We start from the raw sequence: 23,584 nt of genomic DNA, 5'->3' as shown, positions 1-23,584 counted from the left end.
GCATTTTTAAGATTATTTCTTTGTTGCTTTGCAGGAGAACACTTTTAAAACAACGTTATTTCCTTTTGTTTTATGCTGGCCTTCAAATGATACATTATTTCCTTTTGTAATACTCTCAACTAGAAGTTTACAGAAAAATTTTATATGAGTAATGAGCACACTCAGAAAAGCCAGGGACATTTTCCTTCAAGCCTTGCGATACTTTTCTTGTACAGTAAAAGGAAAGCACAAGTTAAGTTGAACTTTGTTATTCCTCTATGTTCCATTCTACTCCTGGGTTCAGTTTCCACATCCTGTAACGGTTACTTTCAGTAACAATCAATGGTGCTGCTTGAGGTATAATGAATGTTTTCTGGCTTCACTGAAATAACACTAGGGCACCTTTGGACCTGAGGTTACACGTGTTTCAGAGACAACTTAGTAAAGAGAAAATATGAAATTTATATTGCTTACAAATACATTATACATGAGTACATTGTGTTCAAACTTTGTAAGTTCTCTGTAAATTAAGGCGAATTTTTAAATTGGAAGAAGGTTCTTAAAACATTCTTTTTGTGAGTGTACATGCTGTTCATTATTTCCCAAATGTACATGAGCTATGAGTAAAGGAAACAATAGTAATAATAGGAGAAAGAGAAGCTCTGTGTTTACGTATAAAGGTTCAATACAATATAGAAGATTACAAATAAGACAACATTGAAACAATAAATCCAAGTCGAGTATGTAGATTTATGGGAGTGATATACAGAAACCAAGACTCCTACTTGGAACATGAAGTATGATGCCACTCTCATTCTAAATCATGCTTGCTAATCATGCAATTTTGTAGAAAGAATGGAAGAATAATCCTGTTTCCAAAGCAAATCAGATATAAGAGCATGGATGGTGTGATGGCCTACAGCCTGGCTTTCAGTCCTGTGCATATAGGCTGTTTTGCCATCGATATTGGGGGTGGCATGATCCGTTTATGGAATATACTGCCAATAAAAACCAACTATGATGTAAACAATGTTTGACAAGTTGTTAAGTCCAAAGTTACAGTGGTAAGAATGATTACTGTTTAGCTTTTTTTTTTTGGGGGGGGGAGTACAGTCGTGGGGCCTGAACTCTGGGCCTAGGTGCTGTCCCTCAGCTCTTCAGCTCAAAGCTAGCACTCTAACACTTGAGCCACAGCGCCACTTCTGGCTTTTTTCTTTTTGCTTATGTGGTGCTGAGGAATCAAACCCAGGGCCTCAGGGATGCAAGGCATGCGCTCTACCACTGAGCCACCTTTTCAGCCCTAGCTTTTTTTCTTTAAATAGCTAATTGCTTTTTAAAGTTTATCTGCTTATTTAATCTAGGAAATCAAAAGTTAATATTTGTTTTTTTTGGTGAAATTTGAAATTAGACAATTAAAAGCACTCATTGTCCTCAAATTAAACATTTAAAATTATTAAAACTTTGTTCATATGTTTTAGTTGTCAGAAATTTGAGCCATGCATGGGAGCTCATACATGTAATGCTAGCTGCTGGGTCTTGACTGATACAGAGAGGATTATGATTTGAGGCTAGCCCAGGGAAACATTCACAATATTGGATCTCAATCAATATCTGAACCAAATGCTTTGTGCTTCATATTTCATCTACTCAGAAAAGATAAAAAAGAAGGATTGTGGACCATGTTGGCCTGGTCATAAACAGAAAACCCTGCCATAAGAATGGATAAAGCAGGGCTGGGAAGGTGGCTCAGTGATAGAGTGCTTGCCTTGCATGCATGAGGCCCTGTGTTCCATTCCTCAGTACCACATAAGCAGAATAAAAAAAAAGCCAGAAGTGGAACTGTGGCTCAAGTGGTAGAGTGCTATCCTTGAGCCTTGAGCTGAGGGACAGTGGCCAGGCCCAGAATTCACCCCCCCACACACAAAAAAATAAGGCTAAAGCAGAGCTGTGTGCAGGTGCCTCATGCCTTGAATATTAGCTACTCAGGAGGCTGAGATCTGAAGATCACATTTCGAAAGCAGTCTAGGCAGGAAAGTCTGTGAGACTCTTATTTCCATTAAACCACAAGAAAATCAGAAGTGACACTGTGGCTCAAACAGTAGAGCACTTGCCTTGATCTGAAGAGTGCAAGGACAGTCTCCAGGCCCAGAGTTCAAGCCACATGACCAACAAAAACAAACGTGACTAAAGCAAAATGAGCAGGCGTGTAGCTCACCTTTTAGAGGACCTACCTTAAGTGCAGAAGCCCTTAATTTAACTTCTAGTATAGAAATGAGGAAAAGATACGAAAAAAAGTAAGGGAGGAATTATGATATAATCAAATACTGGAATGATAAGTACTAAATAAAAGGATTACAGGTATTTTATATGAAAATATACTGATGGTTTACTAAAAAGAAAATTATAAAATGTGAAATTCAGGCTGAAATACATGTACAACTTTTGTTTTTCTGTAAAATGATACTTATGTGCCCCTTTAGTTTAAAAGTAGTAAATGAGTTTAAAACAATATGAGTGGTTAGAAATGAATCATTATTTCTTATCACTTTGTCTGCTATAGTCACCACTTACAAAATCGAAACAATGTTGTTCATTTTAATTATTAATTCATTAATTTAATCTTTCATCTTTAGTGTATAGTCTATTGTGCACATCATTTAAATGTTTGAACTATCTTTGATTGTTTGTTTTTTATCCACCATGGATCTTGAACTCTGGCCTGGGAACTGTCCCTTAGCTCTTCACCTCAAGGCTACCACTCTACCACTTGAGCAACAGTGCCACTTCTGGCTTTTTCTGCTTATGTGGTACTGAGGAATTGATCCCAAAGTTTCAACATGCAAGGCAAGCACTCTAGCACTGATCCAACTTCCCATCCCTGATTTCAATTTTTCCTTCAGACATGGGACTTGAGCACAGGGCATGGGTATTGTCCCAGAACTCTTTTGCCCATACCAGTTTAAACCACAGTGCCATTTCTTGTTTTTTTTAGTGGTTAATTGGAAATAGCAGTCTCATGGAAACTTTTCTGCCCAAGTTGTCTTTAAACCACCATATTCATTTCTCAGCCTCCTGAAAAGGTAGGATTACAGGCATGAGACACTTGAACCCAGCTGCTCATTTTTTTAAATGTTTAGTTCCCCTCAAATACGTACAAAGTGAGATGCAAATTAACTTTAAATGAACCACTAATTGAGGATGTTGAGATTACAAGTGTTTGCAATTTTTTTTACATTTTCTTTAAGATGTGGGGCTTGAACTCAGAGCCTGGGGACAGTCCCTGTTCTTTTGTGCTCAAGGCTATCACTCTACCAGTTTGAGCCAGTGCCCCGTCTGGTTTCTTGCTAACCAGTTTATGAGATAATAGTCTCACAGACTTTCTTACCTAGGTTTTCTTTAACCTCAATTATCAGATCTCAGCCTCCTGTGGTGCTACGATTACAGGCATGAGCCACTGGCACCAGCTTTTTAAAAAAGGGACAACAATTCATGAGCCATAAGCCTTGACTCATGCCTGTAATACTACCTACTCCAGAGGCTAAGATCTGAAGATGATGATTTGCATCTAGAGGTGCAAAAACGTCTCTGTGAATCTGTTATCTCCCATAAACTGTTCAAGAAAAACAGAAGTGAAGCTTTGGCTCAAGTGGTATAGTGTACTCTTGAGTAAAAACGAAGCTCAGGGATAACACCTAGATCCTGCGATCAAACTCCAATTCTTACATGCACACACACATACACACACACACACACACAAACGACAAAGTAAATAGAAAATATGAATAAATCAATGAAAAATTTGAATATTGTAAGGACTTTTGGGTTTAGAGGTATGACTCAGTTGGTAGGACATTAGCTATTGATTGAATCTATCAGGTACCAAGGACATAAAAAAAGAATTATCTGCTCTGTATTTTTCTATTCTCCTACGTTGTCATTTGGGAAGTCTCTTCTTTTGAAAACAAATGTTTTAGCGGTGATACAGTGCAGCGTTACCTTTCTGTATGTCAGGTAACAAAGTACATTTACTTCCTTTTACATAATCTTATCTGTTCCCCGATTCTCTTCCATACCCTCCCTCCCATCTTGAACCTCGACTTGCATGGTTCACTTTCATCAATGTCCAGTACAGCCAGAGGGCTCTGCTGCTGCAATTTTTCACCAGTTCCCACTAATTCTGTGCCCTTCCCCCATCTTCCCTGTATATTAGGTGAAGAATACAGACTAATCAGAAAATTAAAAGACAGATTAAGAAAAGTTCCTTTGTTTCCTTATCATTGCAATTCAATTCAATTCAATTCTATATATATATATATATATATATATATATATATATAGAGAGAGAGAGAGAGAGAGAGAGAGAGAGAGAGAGAATTGAATATATATATATATATATATATATATATATATATATATATATATATATATATATATATATATATAGTATTATATAGAAAAGGTGCTTGGGTATTACAACTTAGTGATTTTCGCCAAAGGCTTCCTCTTCTGTTCTTACGGTATATGATGCCTAGAGTCCTGCACAGTATGTCATATTCCATTGTGTTTTAAACCTTTCTTCCACATATCAGGGAGACATTTACCATTTGTCAATTTTATGTTGGCTTAACTGTCTTAACATGATTTATTCTAGTGTCATCCATTTCCCTGCAAATGACATTATTTTATCCTTTCTAATGGCTCTTTAAAACTTCATTGTATAGGGGCTGGGAAGGTGGCTCAGTGGTAGAGCACTTGCCTTGCATGCTCGAGGCCCTGGGTTCGATTCCTCAGCCCCACATAAGCAAAAAGAAAAAAGCCGGAAGTGGCGCTGTGGCTCAAGTGGTAGAGTGCTAGCCTTGAGCTGAAGAGCTGAAGGACAGCGCCCAGGCCCAGAGTTCAGGCCCCACGACCGGACCCAAAAAAAAAAAAAAAAAAAAAAAAAAAAAAAAAAAAAACTTCATTGTATATAGATAGCATAACTATTGGTTCCATTCATTTATTGTGGGGCATCTGGGTTGTGTACATTTCTTGTCACTGTGAATTGAGCAGCAAGGAACATGGTTGTACAAAAGTCCTTGTCATTTTCTAGTATCTCCACTTCCCCACCAACATTTGTTGTCTGAATTCAATATATTTGGATAAGATGGTATCTCAGGATTACTTTGATATATACTTTCTTTATGGCCAGGGATGATGAACCTTTCCTGATATGTTTCTTTGCCGTTCTTCCTTCTTCTTCTGAGAAGTCTCTCCTTAGCTCCTCTGCCCATTTGGTGATTGGTTTATTAGATTTGGGAGGGGTAGTTTTCTGAGATCCATGTATACATTGCAAATTAGCCCTTTGTCTGATGTATTGCAGGTAAATATCTTTTCCCAATTTGTTCCCTGTCTTTTTAGTTTAGTGGCTATATACCTAGCCTGTGTAAGGTTTTTCCTTTGATGGAGGCCCATTTGTTGTGTCTCTCTCCTATCTGTTGTGCCCCTGGGATTCTATTCAGGAAGTTCCTGCCAGTACCTATAAGTTCTTTTTTTTAATTATTATTTTAATGGTAAAATCTTTATTTACTTTTATAAATACATCGCAAGACAAAACTTTTCAAAAATACTTTCCCCCCAAAAAAATTTAAAAAATAAAGGAAAGCTTGTAAGAGGTAGGCAGACTGTCTTGAGACCTCTTTTTGTTCTTAAGGAGAGCAGTGTAGGGCACGACAATTGCCCCACACCAAATACTGCCATGGGTTTGGCCTTGGGGAGAGAAAATCCCCAACTGGACTGAGTGTCCTCTCCTGGTCACAGCCATAGTTACACCTTCTAGTATCTATAACACTATCTAGGATTATCTAGTATGGATCCTATTATAGTTGGGCTATGCTGTATATAATGTTAAGCATTGAGAACATATCTCTCTCTCTCTGCATATATGTGTGAATTATAAATTATAAGTTGGACTCCAAGTTCAACAAACACAAGTTATTCTCTATGTGTTCCCAGTGTCCCTATGAGGCTCTATCAACAAGCTGTTCATCTTTCCTGTTTAGATAACATTAAACACCATTGTTTTGTTAGGTCAAGAATGAAGATGAGGGGCGAAAATAAACTTTTGCCTTTGAATAGCTTATTATCCTCAACCCCAAACTAGAAGTTAAATTAGAAAATATTCTGTTTTTGTTGCCTCCAAAGCGATTACTCCATTATTGGTGAGGCCTGTGAGGTGTGGGGTACACTCCCAGCCTCCCCCATGCCCTGCTGGACCACAGCCAAGGCAACCCTGGGCCTTCCACTGGGCTCCATCCTTGAAAAGCTGCCTGATGGAGGGAGGTCAGAAAAATTTGCATTTACAAGTTTCCCAGAATGTGCTAGAACTTTTTTGGTCAGTTTTATAGAACTTTCTTGGTCAGTTAAGATTCCACCTCAATCTCTCCAGTATTTTCCAAGCAGATCAAGTCACTTGCAGATAATGAAGAAACTTTGTGGCCCAGGGGTCCAGGTCTTGGAATCAAAGATAGGACCAGGATGGCCAGGGGTCTCGTGTATGGTAGAGATGGCCAGGTGACTGGAGTTTCTGACTTTCCTGTTCTCCATGAGGCCTGAGCAGGGTGAAGGGCAAAGAGGAGATGTCTTCTACAATAGCCACTGAAGTGAGGGAGGTGGAAGGTTAGCTGTTCCAGTGGGCAGATATGGAGAGGATTCTAGAAGGGGATCAAGTCCGCTGCTTTCGGCAGGAGTATGTTATTTTACAGAAAGCAACAGAGAAATATTTTCTTTTCTGACTACTGAAAAGTGCAAATATGCTCAAGTTTACCATTTAAAGGAACAATAGACATTTCAAAAATCTCTGTCTAACCTTGGATTTTCTTTTTAAATAAACACAAAAAACAGTTCCTCACAAAAAGAAATATAAGTTGAGGCTCTAGCCAGGTGTTTTTCTGTCCATGGCAGTCTTTTGTGCAAAGTAAAGTGTATTGGAGCTCCAATTAAACTGATGCAGTGAGGTTTACTGCCTCTGCATGCCGAGGCAGTACACGTCATGCGTGCCCTTGCTGTTGAAGCCTGGGAGGGGCTGACCATACTTCTCCACGCACCAGCTTTCTGCCTTTGGAGGGGCGACACTGCTTCTTCTTATAAAGTCCTTTCTTGTTTCAGTTGGGGATGTGCACACCCCTGGGACTCAGCACATTGAAGAACTTCAGGTGATTCAGAATATCTTCCATGTCTCTAAGGCAGGGACCATATTCTGTCTCCCGTTTGGACTCGGGAGAAGTTCTGGGTGTCCGTGCTCTGGGACTCATAGTCGACTTTGTAGCGCTGGTAGTTCTTCACGGGAACTTTCTTGATGATATCCATCTTTGAGTGAATGGAATGGAACTTGGAATCAGGCACCCTAGTGTGCTGGGCGGGGCAGGCTACCCTTGCCTTGGTCCTCCTCCGACTCACTAGCATTTCCTGAGGCAGAGGGCACAGGCAGCAGGTAGGCGTTCAGGTGGCCAGGAACGCTGGAGTTGGCGCAGAACCCGCGGCCATACAGCAGTGCCTGAAGCAGGCGTGGCTCAGCCATTGGCAGCTGGCAGCTGTGCCCCTAGTTGCAGGGTTTGGTGTAGACACGGCATGGCTGGCCCTCGCGCAGTGTGCATGTCAGGAAGCAGCCACAGCTTGGCTCGCACACCAGCTCAGCACACGCGGGCGCGGCAGGCGGAGGTGTGCACTGGGCCAGCGAGTTCGTATTGCAGGACTCTCAGCACACGACGGGGCCACATCACCAGCGGCCCAAGGAACAGGGCCAGGACAGTGAGCAGAGCTACCCAGAGGGTGGGGCGTGCCAGATGCATGGTGCCCATCGCAGTGGCCAACTGGAGTAAGTGGTTATGGGGAGGAGGCACGCGGTGCGAGATTGCGGGATCTGGAGCGCAACTACCGGTGCTGGGCCGTGCAGCTGCCCATATCGCACCTCAGTACCTATAAGTTCTAATGTCACCCTTATTCTGTCTTATAGTAGTTTGACTGATTTTAATGTACTTAATCCATTTTGAATTGATGTTAGTGCAAGCAGAGATCCACTTCTAGTTTTCTGTCTATGGATATCCAGTTTTCCCAACACCAATAGTTGAAGAGGCTATGATGTATGTGTATGTGTGTGGTGGTGGTGGTGGTGTGTGTGTGTGTGTGTGTGTGTGTGTGTGTGTGTGTGTGTGTGTGTGTGTGTGTGTGTGTTTGTCGGTCGTGGGGCTTGAACTCTGGGCCTTGGAGCTACCCCTCAGCATTTCATCTCCAGGCTAGTACTTGAACCACAGTTCCTCTTCCCATTTTCTTGTGGTTTATTGGAGCTAAGAGTCTCATGGACTTCCCTGTCCCTGCTGGCTTTCAACAACCATCCTCAGATCTCAGCCTCTGAGTAGCTAGTATTAAAGGCATGAGCCACAGGCACCCAGCAAGGCTATGTTTTTTTCACATTACATCTTTCGCTCTTTTGCCGAATATCAGATGATTGTAAGTATGTAAATTTATTTCTGGGTCTTTTCATCTTTTTTAATATGTTTTCATTGTAAAAATAATGCACAAAGGGGTTACAGTTACATAAGGTAGGTAATGAGTTCATTTCCTCTCAAGCATTGTTACCTCCTCCTTTGTTTTTCCCCTACCATCCCTACCCTTCCACCTCCACAACTATTCCTTTCCATCCCCCTCCCCACTCCCTGCCTAAATTGTAAAGTTCGTTTTTGAACATAGTGTCTTGATCTCATTGTTAAAATGGGTCAAACTGTATCCCTAGTTAAGCATTTGGTTTTTTTCCCTTCACCTCCCAAAGCTAGAGAAATGTATATACAAGATACAGGGCACCAACATCAAAGAAACCAAAAAACCCACATAACTTAGGTTACAAGATTGGGTGGAAGAATGATGACTGTTGATTTAATTTGATAAGTATTCTATAGTTTTAATGGTAAGGCTTATTAACTCAAAGGGGGAGCAAAAACATTCAGAATAATGGACTGTGGCTACTACTCATTTGATGTGTGTGTATAGATTATGATTAATAAAAATATATCTATTAATTCCCAGTGGTAGACTGCTATGCTAACTGGGAGGAGACTTTGGTAATGCCAGGGCTTTGAATACTGGTAATGATGCAGAATATGAGGGGAGAGCATTTGCTAAGGATGTAACTTCCTAGGCTCATACCAAATACATTGAAGTAGAATGTTAAGTGATGATCGACTGAGCACGAAATTTTATTTGTTGACATTTTTGTTTTGTGAAGTCCAGGGATTTGAACCTAAACCCTGGGTGTTGTCCCTTAATTTTTTCTCAAGGCTAGTGCTCTACCAGTTGAACCACAGCTTCATGTCCATATTTTTTTGGTGGTTAATTGGAGATCAGTCTTTCCAAATTTCCTCTTTGGCTTGCTTCAAACCTGGTCCTCAGGTATCAGCCTCCCGAGTAGCTAGCATTCCAGTTGTGAGCCACCAGAGCCTGGCTAGAATCACATTTTAAAAGTATTCTGTAGGTGAATCAGATGTGTCTAGCTACTATTTGAGCACTTTGGTTCCAGTGGGTAATGTCAGATTTAGAATAACAGAATTTTTCTTCTTGTAACCCGGAGCATCCAATATCTATATAATTTATTCCGATCTTCATGTCTGATCTTTTTTTCTTTGTTGTACCTTCTTTTCTTACTTCACAAGCAAACACGTCAGTGATGTTTTCCTTTTCTGAAGCAAGTTACGTCCTTTCCCATCACTGAGGGATGTACTTGTTGTTCCTACTGCCTGGAGTATCTGCTTCTAGTTAATTGCATGGATGATGGCTCTCAGATTAACTATCTCCTCCTCAGGGATATGTCCTCACATACCCACTGTGAAGTTGTTGCCATGAAATTATCAATGTCATGTTTCTGATTTATAGAAATTATCATTATGATTTCTGGTTTTCTTTTCAGCATGAAATTGATGAGGAGAGAGCCACATTCACTTGTTTCTCCAACACCTATAATAGTGCCTGGTCCTTAGTGCTCAGAAGCCTTGCATGGGGATTAGCCTTCTCCAGCTCAATTTATCCTAGCTTCTGGTCAGGACAGCTCTTGAAGCTGATGTCTGGTTGCTAGCAATCATTCCCTCTCATTCTTTGTGCCTTTCTCTGTTGCTTAATCAACCTTAGAGCAATATCAGTGCCTGACATCTATTTGCTGCTATGGAAAGATGGCTATGACATCATACAAGTTATGGGCATTGTTTTGTGAAGCTGTGTGAGGAGACGCAACCCCACACAAGTTCTCCAAGGCAAGTGTCTCCCATGCCCCGAAGTACATTCCACAACTCAGCATCCAAACTATCACCTACTCCCTGATGCATTCAGTGTATATTCCCATTTCCATTAAAAATAGAAAAATTCAAGATATGCCTTTGATGATTTGTCATTGAATGACTGAAACGAAGTATATAATTTGGGGGCTGGGAAGGTGGCTCAGTGGTAGAGTGCTTGCCTTGCATGCTTGAGGCCCTGGGTTCAATTCCTCAGCACCATATAAGCAAAAAGAAAATAAGCCAGAAGTGGCGCTGTGGCTCAAGTGGTAGAGCGCTAGCCTTGAGCTGAAGAGCTGAGGGATAGCGCCCAGGCCCAGAATTCAAGCTGACAACCAGACTCCCCCCAAAAAAGTATATAATTTTATGTATTTGTAAGTCTTTTTCCATCTCTCTTGAGCCCTTGGCATATTTCTATGTGTTTGTAGCTTGGGAAGAGAAATAAGGTTTAATTCAGGATAGTCAAAAACATTTTGGGAGGGAATGCCAACTTTCCATCTGATGTTCTACAGATGGCCATCTTGGCACAGGAACTTAGTAGACTGTCATAGCATAAAATGTTTGTCCTGATTTCTACTTACTTTCCTCTGGGGTCACAGAGTGTGATATTCCTGCATACGTGTTTCTAGGCTACACTCGAGGGACCAGGTCTCCTCTGAAAATCTAATTACATAGGGGTAAGAGAAACTAAAACTCAGAACCCAGCTTCCCACATCACTAGGATTACAGGCCTGAGTCTCATATACTAACTCATAACTGCCTTTTTATATATCGTGTAGCCTGTTTCATTATATTCACCTCATAGACAGATATACAAATATATGTTTATATTTATTCATCTATTTATAATCAATGTTATATCTAGAAACACAAAAATATATATTCATATAATTATAATCAAAGCTATATTACCACTTTCCCCAATAATGTTTTACACTAATATTATGTGAAAAAGAATACTTAAGATTGAAAAGGTTAAAAGCCCTTGTAGTATGAAAAATTGTATTTGATCTTATATATCATATAATATACTATATAAAATGTAATGAATATAACATGTATTTCCATATAACTGATTTAATTGCTTCCTGATTTTGTGTTTGTCCATCTATATAAGCCTTCTTTCTTCTATTGATAATGGCTTATACTTTCCAGTGTTGATATTTCCTATGTATTTTGTCAAATAAATTCAGACCTAAGTAAAATTTTTATGTCACTGGAGCCAAATTTTTCTTCAATATTTCCCAAAGCACAATGAATCTACACACAGGTTTGAACTCACTGTAGGAAGAAAGTCCCACATACCACTATAAGTATTGTAGCATTTGTCCCAATTGACAGACCAGCTTTCTAGGTCATCTGATCTGGTATGTCCTAGAGCTTTGTAGCCACCTTATCACCCCATGCAGGCATGGCCTGGCTTCCTTGCAACTCTCTGTGCATTTAACTGTTCCCTTTATATCCAGTAGGGTCTCTTGTTCAGCCCCCTGTCACTCTGTGTTTTCCCACACACAGAACACATGTGCATGGTGCTTTACATTGTAGGTTGAAGAAAACCACATTTAAGACTCATGAATTGTATTACATAACATAAACATTGACATTTTAATAACGTTAGAAAAATAACTAGAATGATCATTTTACAACAATCAGGACCAAAAATAAATATAAAGATTTTCTAAAGAAATGTGGAAGCAATCTCTAAATCTGGATTGTCTTTTTTTTTTTAATTGTATTTTATTTTATTTGAGAACATACTGTACAGGGGGGCTACAATTACATGGGCAGGATAATGCATACATTTCTTACCAAGCATTGCAGCCTCCTCCTTTGTTTACCCTTCACTTCCCTTCCCCGCCTCCCCCCTCCCCCCACCCAATTTTACCCCCCTCCCCCCACCCTATTATACCCCCCTCCCCCCCCACACCGACATTGTAAAGCTGGTTTTGACAAGTTGCCTTCAGACACAAATTCTGCCTCAGCGTCCTCAAAAGGATCTACTTCCTTATTAAAGGCAGCATTTTCTTCCTGAGTCTAGGGAGCGACCGATCTTATTTCTCAATTGGAAATTGGATCCCCAGCAGCAGGACAGATTGGTCTGGATATTCTGTGAGGACAGATTCCCTTTCCTCAACTGAATCTAGACTTTGGACCTAACTTATTGGTTTTCCTGAACATAGACTGGGGTCATTTTCCATTTGCACACATTTACCCTGCACTCCAAGACCAATACTTTTTTACTGGTTTGGATGGGATCTAGGTGAATTGTGAATATGAATGGAAGACATTCTGGATCATCTTCTTCCTTGGTGGTATGTGCAGGTAAACCTACATCACATGTGGAGGTAAGAACCAGTGGAATGTCCACAGGACTCAAAACCTACTTGGGCCTTTCTACACATTGAAAAAAGCCTCTATGTTCACATGCTTTCTGGAGTCCAGTGTTGGTTTCCAATCTCCATCAGTCACCACAGGAGACATCAATGATGGGTTCTTTATCTGGAGTTCAGCAGGAAGTTCTCTACAGTGACACAAATATAAGAATGGAAATAGGTACAAGAGTCTTAGAGAGTAGACTCTAGAAGTTAAAGTGTGACTAAACTTTGATAGGATTTAATAAGAGAAGCTGTAGAACTTGAGTTTGGACTGAACACTGATGAGAAGGTAGGGTGTTTCTAATGAGTGGTTATGTCCAAGTTCTTTTAAAATGGGAACAGACATTACCAGGCATAGAACATCCATAAAAGGACATTTTGTCAAGCTGGGTATTACAAAGGGCTCTTGGCCAAGCAGGCCCATCCCTTGAGACCTAGGTTCCATCCCTACTCACAAGCTCTAAGGCATCTAAACAAGGACTACTTACTCTTTTTCTTGGTCTCACGGGTCATTCGTTGCTTCAGCTGATCCAGAAGAATATGTAAGCAGAACAGCAAGTCTGAAGAGGCAGTGTTGAACTTGTCATACTGTGTAAGTTTTATCAGGATGTCAAGTTTCTTGTGCTTATAAAAATCATCAGGGTAGAAGTCCATCCAAATAGTTAAGATGCAACAATCGATGCTGTGGGCAGATTGGTGACAAGGAAAATGAGAGTCTGCCCTCTCCATCCTGAGCCTTCTACCATAGAACCTTTCTGGCAGGACTAGAATGTTGGGAAGTGGGAAGAGTATCCTGGAAGCAGAATGCTCCTCACAACCCACTTCTAGACATTTCTAATACAGTCCTCCAAAATTCTCCCTGTGATGGGCAGAGAATGTTGTTTTCCCACTGTATCTGACTTGCTACACACAACCCTCCCTGTCATCGAGGGATTGTGATTCAGGTTGGCCTCGTCATAAACAGAAAACCCTGTCATAAAAATGGCTAAAACAGCGCTGAGCGCAGGTGGCTCATGCCTGTAATCTTAGCTACTCAGGAGGCTGACATCTGAAGATCCCAGTTCAAAGACAATCTAGGCAGGAAAGTGTGTGAGATTCCTATCTCAATAAACCACTAGAAAACCAGAAGTGGCACTGTGGCTCAAACAGTAGAGCACTCGCCTTGAGCTGAATAGTGCAGGGACAGTGTCAAGGTGCAGAGTTCAAGCCACATGACCAACAAAAACCAAACTGACTAAAGCAAAAAGAGCAGGTGTATGGCTCACTTTGTAGAGCAACTACCTAAAATGCATGAAGCCCTGAGTTTAATTGCTAGGATTGAAAGGAGGGAAGGATATGAAGGAATGGAAGGAGGAAAAGAAGGAAGAGATGGGTTTTGATATAACCAAATAATGGAAAGCTTTGAAGTATTAAATAAAGGTATCACAAGTATTTTATATGAAAAGATACTGATTGTTTACTAAAAGGCAAATTATAAAATGTGGTATTCAGGCTAAAATACATGTTCAATTTTGTTTTTCTCTAAAGTGATATGTGCCTCTTTAGTTTAAAGTAGTAAATGAGTTAAAAAATGGAAGAGTTGTTAGAAATGAATCATTATTTCTTATCACTTTTTCTGCTACATTCACCACCTACAAAATTGAAACAATGTTGATCATTTTAATTATTAATTTATTAATTTAAGCTTTCATCTTTAGTGTATAGTCTATTGTGCACATCATTTAAATGTTTGAACTCTTTTTTTGTTTGTTTTTTGTCCATCATGGGTCCTGCACTCTGGGCTTGGGCACTGTCCCTTAGCTCTTCACCTCAAGGATATCACTCTACCACTTGAGCCACAGTGCCACTTCTGGCTTTTCTGCTTATGTGGTACTGAGAAATCGAACCCAAAGTCTCATACATGCAAGGCAAGCACTCTACCACTTAGCCACCTTCCCAGCCCTGAACTCTTTATTTTTTCCTTCAGACATGGGGCTTGAATACAAGGCATGGGTGTTGTCCCAGAGCTTCTTTGCTCAAGGTTAGCACTCTACCATACAAGTTTAAACCATCGTGCCATTTCTCTTTTTTTAGTGGTTAATTGGAAATAGCAGTCTCATGGGAACTTTTCTGCCTAGGGCTGGCTTTGAACCACCATCCTCATTTCTCAGCCTCCTGAGAAGGTAGGATTACATGTGTGAGCCACCTGTACCCTTGGGCTCATTTTTTAAACTGTTATATAAGTTTAGTTCCCCCACCCAAATACGTACAAACTGAGATGCAAATTGGCTATAAATAAACCACTAGTTGAGGATGCTGAGATTACAAATGATCGCAAATTGTTTTTAAATTTGTTTAATATGTGAATCTTGAACTGAGGGCCTGGTTGAAATCCCTGTTCTCTTGTGCTCAAGGCTATCACTCTACTAGTTTGTCCCACAGTGCCCCTTTTAGTTTCTTGGTTACCAGTTAATGAGATAATAGTCTCACAGATCTTCTTACCAAGGCTGTTATTAAACCTCAATTATCAGATCTCAGCCACCTGAGTTGTTATGATTACAGGCATGAGCCACTGGCACCAGTTTTTTAAAAAGCAACAACAAATTAGGGGAGGATGGAGGAGGAGAAACTAGAGGCTAAACAAGCTCTCACATAGAAAATACTTGTAGTGTACCAGTGAAGAGTCCTATGCCAGAGAATTACCAAGTGTGCCATCACAGTACAGAGAGTTTGGCTAGAAAGGGAAAATCCAGGCAAGGAGACAAATCTGAGCACTTGCCATTAGCTGCAGCTGTGGTGGCATCACCAACGGCAGCAGCCTAGCCGCCAAAGGAACAACACAGAGTCTGTGACAATGGTGCCAGACACAGCAGGTGACCGGATTCTATTTAAAACCAGAAAGAACTGAGAAGTAGCCCATATGTTCATCCTGCAGATGACAGACCAGAGACAACTGAGGAACCAAGACTCCAGTGTGAGTAGAATACTGACATACTCACTCCTTCTCAGGGAGCAGAGGAGGGAAGGCCACCCCTCCCGCCCTCACCCCCGTAGATCTCTATAATTGATATTGAAAAGGCCCAGCTGAGCAGCTAGCACTATCTCAGGCCTTGGAAAAAAAAACAAAAGTCATTTAGGAGGTGACAGGCACCTGACCTGACCTGCCAGGCTAAGCTCATCCCTGGGAAAAGTCACCCAGCCCAGGCAGACAAAGCTCTGCCCCGAGATGAGTGACTTTCTTCACTGGGTAAACAGTGCCAGAGGCTGCCCCTCTCTACACCAGCCTAGGCAATCAAGTGAAATTCAGTAACATAAACCCTGAGAATGGCTCCAGGCTGGGCTCTGTGAGTGTCTCAGAGCTACCCCTCAGGGAAAAGCTAAAATTTGTTGAAAGGCCTCAACTCTACCCAGAACCTAGCCTCATCACAGCATCTTCAAATTAGAGGAAACAGCCATCTCCCTCTTTTGTGAAACTCAAAGCAGATCTCCCTCATATTGAACTATCCTGGGAGGAGGATAGTGTAAAGCAGAGCATTTTTCTGCCTGTTCAAACAAATTGACTTAAGAAACCAATCAAGCCACACGCAAACCAAACACCACAAGCAGACTAGAGACTCCACCAAGAGACTGGTTACAGACACAGAGAGATACAGGATCTTCCCATCTACTTACCCCCCCCCCCAAAAAAAAAGAACACTTTTTTGTACCTTTTTAAATTTTTAGTTTTTTTTTTTTAATATTTTCTATTCATCTTTTTTTCCTCCCCTCCTAATTTTTATTTTAGGTGTGTGTGTGTGTGTGTGTGTGTGTGTGTGTGTGTGTGTGTGTGTGTGTGTGTGTGTGTGTGTGTGTGTGTGTGTGCTTTGTTTAAATCTCTACTGACCTTTTGGTCCTTTTTTCTATTTTTTTTCTTTTTCATTCTTTTCATTTTTTCTTCTGTTTCCTTCTTTTTGTGTGACTTATTTGCTGTTCTGCTCATCCTCAGATATATGCCCGTCATCAAATATTAGACCTTACCCCCATTGTATACACATTTAAGAATTTTATTACTCAATTCAAAACTTCTTAGTCTTAAATTCTGTAATAGCAGTATTATCTCTTTATACCTATATAATTTTTGAGAATTCATATCTCCTTTCTATCCCTCCCCGCATCTCATTGTATCCTTTTCTTCTCTCAATATCACCTTAAACTTAGATAATTTTTAAGATTCATTTTTTAAACTTAAATATTTGTTTTTCCCATTTTTTTCTTGTCTGTTTTTTCTCTCTCCTACAACATTGTCCAATCCATTTCGCTCTTTGAGATTAGAACTTGGTTAAATTCATTCTCCTTTTACCTCTCCACATTCTTCTAATCTTATTTTTCCTCACATTTGTCCCTAAATATAATAATTTCTGGTTTGCCAAATTCATCCTTGCTGTTGTTAGCCCATTAATCCATAGTTGTTTGATGTTGAATAGATTGTATCTGTTGAACTAGATTATATCTGGTTCTTTTTGCCTGTGCAACTACAGGACTTTGGTTGATGCATGCCTTGAAAAATTATCCTAGCAGAAAATTGGTGTTACTTTCATATCACATGGGCAGAACAAGCAAGAAAAATGCACGTCCTGGTATCTCAACTCCCACTCATGATAACCAGGTGACAAAACAGATAATGTGTATTTCAGAGGAGAGTTCCCCCACAAGTTCTATAAATATTACTGGGAAACATGGTGAATGAACAGATAGAAAACCTGCAAGGACTCAGTGTGAACATGGTAGGGAGAGAGAGGAGGCAAACCAAAGATCAATACAGTAATTTCATGAGCATGAGGAAGCTACTCAAAGATTGATACAGAATTGCATGAACAGGTTGAGAACACTCAAAGAGAAATAAAGAAATTGTGTGAGCAGCCTGAGACCCATCAGAGAAATACAGGAATTGCATGAGCAGGCTGAAAACAGACAAAGAGAATATCAGGAATTGAGTGAGCAGGCTGAGAATAGTCAAAGAGATCTACAGGAACTGCATGAACATGAGGAAGCTAATCAAAGAGTCATACGGGAATTGCAAGGGAGGGACAAGAATAAACAAATATCAATAGAGGTATTCATGGAATCCATAAACAGACAACTTGAAGAATTCAGGGAGACCACAAAGGAATGCTGAATCTAACCCGACAGTAGGAATGGGAGTATAAAGAAAGCATAACCAAACATCTAAGTAATTTGAGAATAAGCACTGAACACCAAATTAAGGAAGTAAAGAAGTTCATACAAGATCTAAAACAAAGCTCCAACAAAGAATACGAAGTCATCAAAGCCAAACAATCAGAAGGAAAATGAATAAAAAACAAAGAAGAAAGTCTTTACAGTAGGTTAGACCATGCAGAAGATCGAATCTCGGTGAATGAAGACAGCCTAGATATTATAAAGAAAGAATGTACAATTATCCAAGACAAATCCAGAAATATGATAGATATATTCAGCAATTGGAAGACACCAACCGAAGGCTTAATCTGAGAATGGGTGTAGAGCAGCACCTAGAGTCAGAAGATAATGGTCTAGGAAATTTTTTTAACAGGATCCTAGCAGAGAAATTCCCAAACATGCAAAAGGATAGGCCTATTCAGATACAAGAAACTTTTAGAACCCCAAATAGACCAGATGAGAATAGGACATCCCACTGTCACTTTATAATATGCACAAGATCAATTCAGACCAAGGAAAAGATCCTTAAAGCTGTCAAAGAGAACAGATCAATCATCTATGACAGGAAACAAATTAGAATAACTTCATTTTTTCAGCAGAGAAAATTAAAGCAAGAAGAGCCTGGAATGATGCATGCTATGACCTAAAGACAAATTATGAACCAAGAATACTGTGAACAGCTAAATTCTCCTTCATAACCAAATGTGAAATAAAAACCTTCCATAGCAAAGAAAAACTGAAAAAAAATATATCTCCACCAAACCGGTCCTACAAAAGATACTTAAAGATGTCCTACACAGACAGAACCGACAAAACCACAATAAAGGCAAAGAAACTGCACCCAAACTGAGAATCCAAAAACCATTGGAAGAACCAAGTTGCCACAGCACCCAAGAAGGTGGATAAAATGGCAGAAACTACCAAACACTTCTCAGTTCTTTCAACATGAAAAGACTTAACTCTCCAATTAAGCGACATAGACTGTCTAGTTGGATTAAAAAGCAACATCCTTCTATCTGCTGCCTTCAGGAATCACACCTTGCCCATAAAAACAAACACACTTTGAAAGAGAAAGTCTGGAACAAAATCTACCAAGCAAATGGCCCCCATAAACAGACGGGAGTTGCAATCCTAATATCAGATAAAATAAAATTAAAATTAGTGAGAAGAGATTAAAAAAAGGTCACTACATACGAATTGAGGGATCTTTCTTTCAGGAGGTGTGATTCTCTGGCTTAGGACTCTTCATTGGAACACTAAAATTGCTTTCTATGCGAGAGCTTGTTTAGCCTACAGCTTCTCCTCCACCATTTTCCCAGAACTCATCAGAAAATAACATTTAAAGGCAAGCCCATGTAGGAAAGTACATGGGACATTTTTTCTGTGTGTGCCAGTCATAGGTGTTGAATTCGTTCTACTTTACTCAAGGCTGGTGTTCTATTAATCTCAGCTAATTGGTGGGATCACTACCAGCTAATTGGAGGTGAAGAGTCTCATGGAATTTTCTGTGCAGGCTGACTTCAAACTGATAATCAGATTTCAGCTTCCTGAGACATTCTGTGCTTTGCATGAGACACTTATCTCCAATGAACCACCAAAAAGAAGGAAAAACACCTGGGTTTGAACTGTGGCTCCAATGGCTAACTCCAATGTGTCTCCAATGAGACAATGATTTCTGGGACAGCACCCACACATTGAGATCAAGCTCCAGGACCAGCACACACAAGAATAAAATAAATAAATGAAAAGAAAGATGGAAGAAGAAAAGGGAGAGCCGATTTCAGAGGTTAAAATGAGCAAAATTGATTTAGCTTACACTTGTTACTTTACTTACTCAAGGTTCTCACATCTGAGGATCAGTGTTCAAGGCCAGCCAAGGCAGGGGAGTCCATGAACTCTACTCTAATTAGCCCACTACAGTTTTTTTTTTTTAAAAGCTCCAAATTGTGCTGTGGCTCACATATTAGAAGGCTAGTATTAAAATTGTACTGGGGCAGGGCTGGGAAGGTGACTCAGTGGGAGAGTGCTTGCCTTGCATGCATGAAGCCCTGGGTTTAATTCCTCACCAATACATGAGCAGGAAAAGCCAGAAGTGGCGAAGTAGCACAAGTGGTACGGCTCTAGCCTCAAGGTGAAGAGCTGAGGGACAGTGCCCAGGCCCAGAGTTCAGGCTCCATGACAGGCAAAAAAAAAAAAAAAAAAGGGGAACTGGGACAATACATAGGCTCTGATTTATAGCTCCAAGCCCAGCATACATATGGAAAGAAAAAGTAGAAATTAAAAAATGTATAAGAAAAATCCAATTAAATTTTCAAAATGAGTCATGAGTTTTTGGTTTTTGTGTGTAATACTCTTTTTTTGGTTGTAGGGCTTGAACTCTGGGTCTGAGTGCTGTCCCTCAGCTCTTCAGTTCAAGGCTAGTGCTCTACCAGTTGAGCTACAGTGCCACTTCCTTTTGTGTGTAATCCTAAATACTAAGATAGATTAAATCTGAGGGCTATGGTCTCTTATCTTCAAATCACCAGCAAAAGAAGTAAACAAAAAAACAGTAGTGAATCTGTGATGGAGTTGAAAGCACCAGGCTGAGTGAGAAAACTATGAAACAGTGCCCTGGTTCAGAGATCCAGCCTCAGGATCACAAAAATGTAAATAAGAAGAGAACCTGGGGCTGGTGATTCATGCTTGTAATTCTCCAGGAGGCAGAAATATTGGTATCCAGTGTAAAGGCCAATTCTAGCAGGAAAGTCCAGAAGACAGTTGCTTATGGGACATCCTGGGGCTAGAATTGTAGTACTCCCAGATTTTTGGCAGTAAATTGGAGGTAAGGATCTTAGACTTACCTGCTCAGCCTGGCTTTGAACCATTATGGTCATATTTCAGCCTCCTGAAACAGGCCAGGCCTTGCATGAGTTCTGGCTCCAGCACTAGCACACTCACAAAAAATGAAATGAATAGATGCAAAGAAGACTAGATGAGAAAGAAGAACCAATAACTGAGGCTGCAATGAGCCAATCAGCCCATCACTGGTGGCTCATATCTGTAATTCCGTTTAGTCAAGAGGCTAAAATGTGTGGATAATTTTTAAACCCCAGACCGAGTAGGAAAGTCCATAAGACTTGTGTGTGTGTAAGTATGTCTGTGTGTGAGTCCTGTTGCTTGAACTTCTACTGTTTTGCACAAAGCTCTACCAATCTCAGCTTTTTAGTGGTTATAATTGGAGATATCATGTACTTTCCTGCCCAGGCTGGCACCAACTTTGATTCTCAGATTTCAGCCTCATAAATTTGGTCTAGATCTACATTATATTCGTTTCTAATTAAACACCAAAACAGAAAGAAAATCCTGGAGTGTAGCTGTGGTTCAACTGGCAGAACTGGGAAAATTTCTGGGACAGCACCCAGACACTGAGTTCAAGCTGGAGGACAAACACAGAAGAAATAAAAAGAGGATAGAAGTACAAAAGGAAGAGTCAGTGACAGAGGTTTAAATGAATCAAACATTGGTTTCTCACACATGTTGTACAAGGTACTCAGGAGAATTAAATCTAAGATTCATGATTTGTGGTCAGCCCAGGTAGGAGGGTCCATGAGACTCATATATCTAATTTGCCACCAAAAATAAGCTACAATTTGTACTTTGGCTCATTTGGTTGAGAGTTTGTCTCAAATTTAAACTTTGGGACAAAACCTAGGCCCTGAGTTGAAGTACTAAACATACATTTCAAAACAAACAAACAAACAAAAATACCCCCACGACTTAAAAAATGATGGGAAAAAGAAAACTAAGGTTTAAAAATGAGGCATGGTTTTTGGTTCATGTGTGTATTCCTATCCATTCTAGGTTCAAAGCTAGACTGGGCAGGAAAGTACATGAAACTGTTAACCCCAACTACCTAGACAAAAGCTGGAAGTGCAGATATGACTGTAGATCTAAAGCACTGTATTTGGTGCAAAAGCTAATTTAAAAAACTGCTGACCCAGAGTTCAATTCTTAGTGCTAAAAAATTGTAGGAGAAGTGAAGAAAGGCCAATTGTAAATTTAAATATTAGCCTGGGGTTTGTTGATCATGGCTGTAGTTGATACCTGGCTACAACAAACTTGGGATCAAGTTTCAAGGCCAACCCAAAAAGCAAAGTCCAGAAGACTTTGTGCGTGTATGTGTGTGTATGTGTGAATGTGTGTGTGTGTGTGCGTGTGTGTGTGTGTGTGTGTGTGTGTGTGTGTGTGTGTTTCTATGTGTGATGTGTGTGTTTCTGTAGTATCCTTTGCCTAGTGCCCTAGCATTCCCAGGTTTTGGGTGGTGAATTGGAGATAAGAGGGTGATGGATTTTCCTGCCCAGGCTGGCTTTGAAACATGGTCCTCAGATTTCAGCTACCTTATTTAGCTGTAAGTTGAGCTGTGGCTTTAGTGGCAAACTGGGCAAATATTTTCTGGAACTGCACGCAGACCCTGAGTTCAAGCCCCAGGACATGCAAAGAAGAAATAAAGAAGAGTAGAAGTAACCAAGGAAGAGCGAGTGACAAAGGCTTAAATCAATTAAGCATCAGTGGCTAATAAATGTTTTACTAGCTATTCAAGAGCCTGAAATCTGAGGATGATGGTTCATGGCCAGCCTAGGCAGGAGAGTCCATGACTCTTGTCTCTAATTAATCAACCCCCCAAAAAGGTGCCAAAAAGTTATGATGTTTCTCATGTAATAGAGGATATCCTTGAATAAAAACTTCTAGGACAGAATATGAGCCCCAATTTGTAGACCCAGGAACAGCACACACATGCAAAAAATACAAAGTAAACAAAAGAAGGAAGTGGCAAGCATATATTAAAGTTTTAAAATGACACAAGGGTTGTTGGTCCTGTGTATAATCCTAACTACACAAGAGCCTGACATCTGAGGATTGTGGTATCAAGTCAGCCTGGGTAAGAACGTGCTTGAGATGCATATCCCAGCTACCTAGCACAAAGCCCTGAGCTGGAGCTGAGGTGGTAAAGCATCAGCCTTCAGTTAAAAAGCTAAGAAACAGTCCTAAGAGCCAGAGGTAAAGCTGGAGGGCCACTAAAAAATTACAAATAGCAATCAATACAAAGGAGAGCAGAAGAAGAGAGACTGAAATCTGAGGATCCACAATTCAAAGTTAATGCATGCAAGAAAATCCATGAGACATCCTATGTATGTGTGCATCTGTGTGCCATCTTACAGCTTGTGTGTGCCTTCTTGAACGTGTGCTGGTTTGTTCAAGGACAGAGCTCTACCACTCCAAGATTTTCAGTGGTTAATTGGAGGTCATGGTCTCATGGACTTTCCTTCTCATCCTGGCTTGATTCATGGTAGACTTTCCTCAGACTCTTATCTCCAATTGTCAAAAATAAAAAAAAACAACAAAAAGCCAGGGAATTGAGTTATGGCTCAAGTGGCAAAATTGGGCAATCCGTTTCTGGGACAGCAACCAGGCCCTGAGTTCAAGCCCCAGGACAATCACAGAAGGATTAAAGAAAGAGAGGCTAGAAGTGCAGACGGAAGATCCAATGACAGAGGTTTAAATAAATCAAGCATTGGTAGCTCACCGATGTTCTATCAGCTACTCAGGAGGATGAAATCTGAGTATCACCATTTTTTGAAGGCCAGCCCAGGTAGGAGAATCCATGAGACCCTTATGTCTCATTTGTCACCGAAAATATGACATTAGCTGTGCTCTGGTTCAGGTGGTATATTCCTAGTCTTAAACAGAAAGCTGTGGTACAGCACACAGGCCCTGGTGCTG

At 40.4% G+C, this 23,584-nt stretch overlaps 1 pseudogene; it reads right to left on the bottom strand.

The window, feature by feature from the left end:
• Positions 1-6,973: 6,973 nt before the first annotated feature.
• LOC138821881 (insulin-like growth factor-binding protein 3 pseudogene) lies at positions 6,974-7,732 on the bottom strand (annotated as a pseudogene).
• Positions 7,733-23,584: the final 15,852 nt, after the last annotated feature.

Source organism: Dipodomys merriami, unplaced genomic scaffold (assembly GCF_024711535.1).
Source record: "Dipodomys merriami isolate MVZ:Mamm:240054 unplaced genomic scaffold, mDipMer1.0.p SCAF_95, whole genome shotgun sequence".
Lineage (NCBI taxonomy): Eukaryota > Metazoa > Chordata > Mammalia > Rodentia > Heteromyidae > Dipodomys > Dipodomys merriami.
Note: the sequence above shows the minus strand (reverse complement) of the source record. Positions and strands in the feature narration are given on the sequence as shown.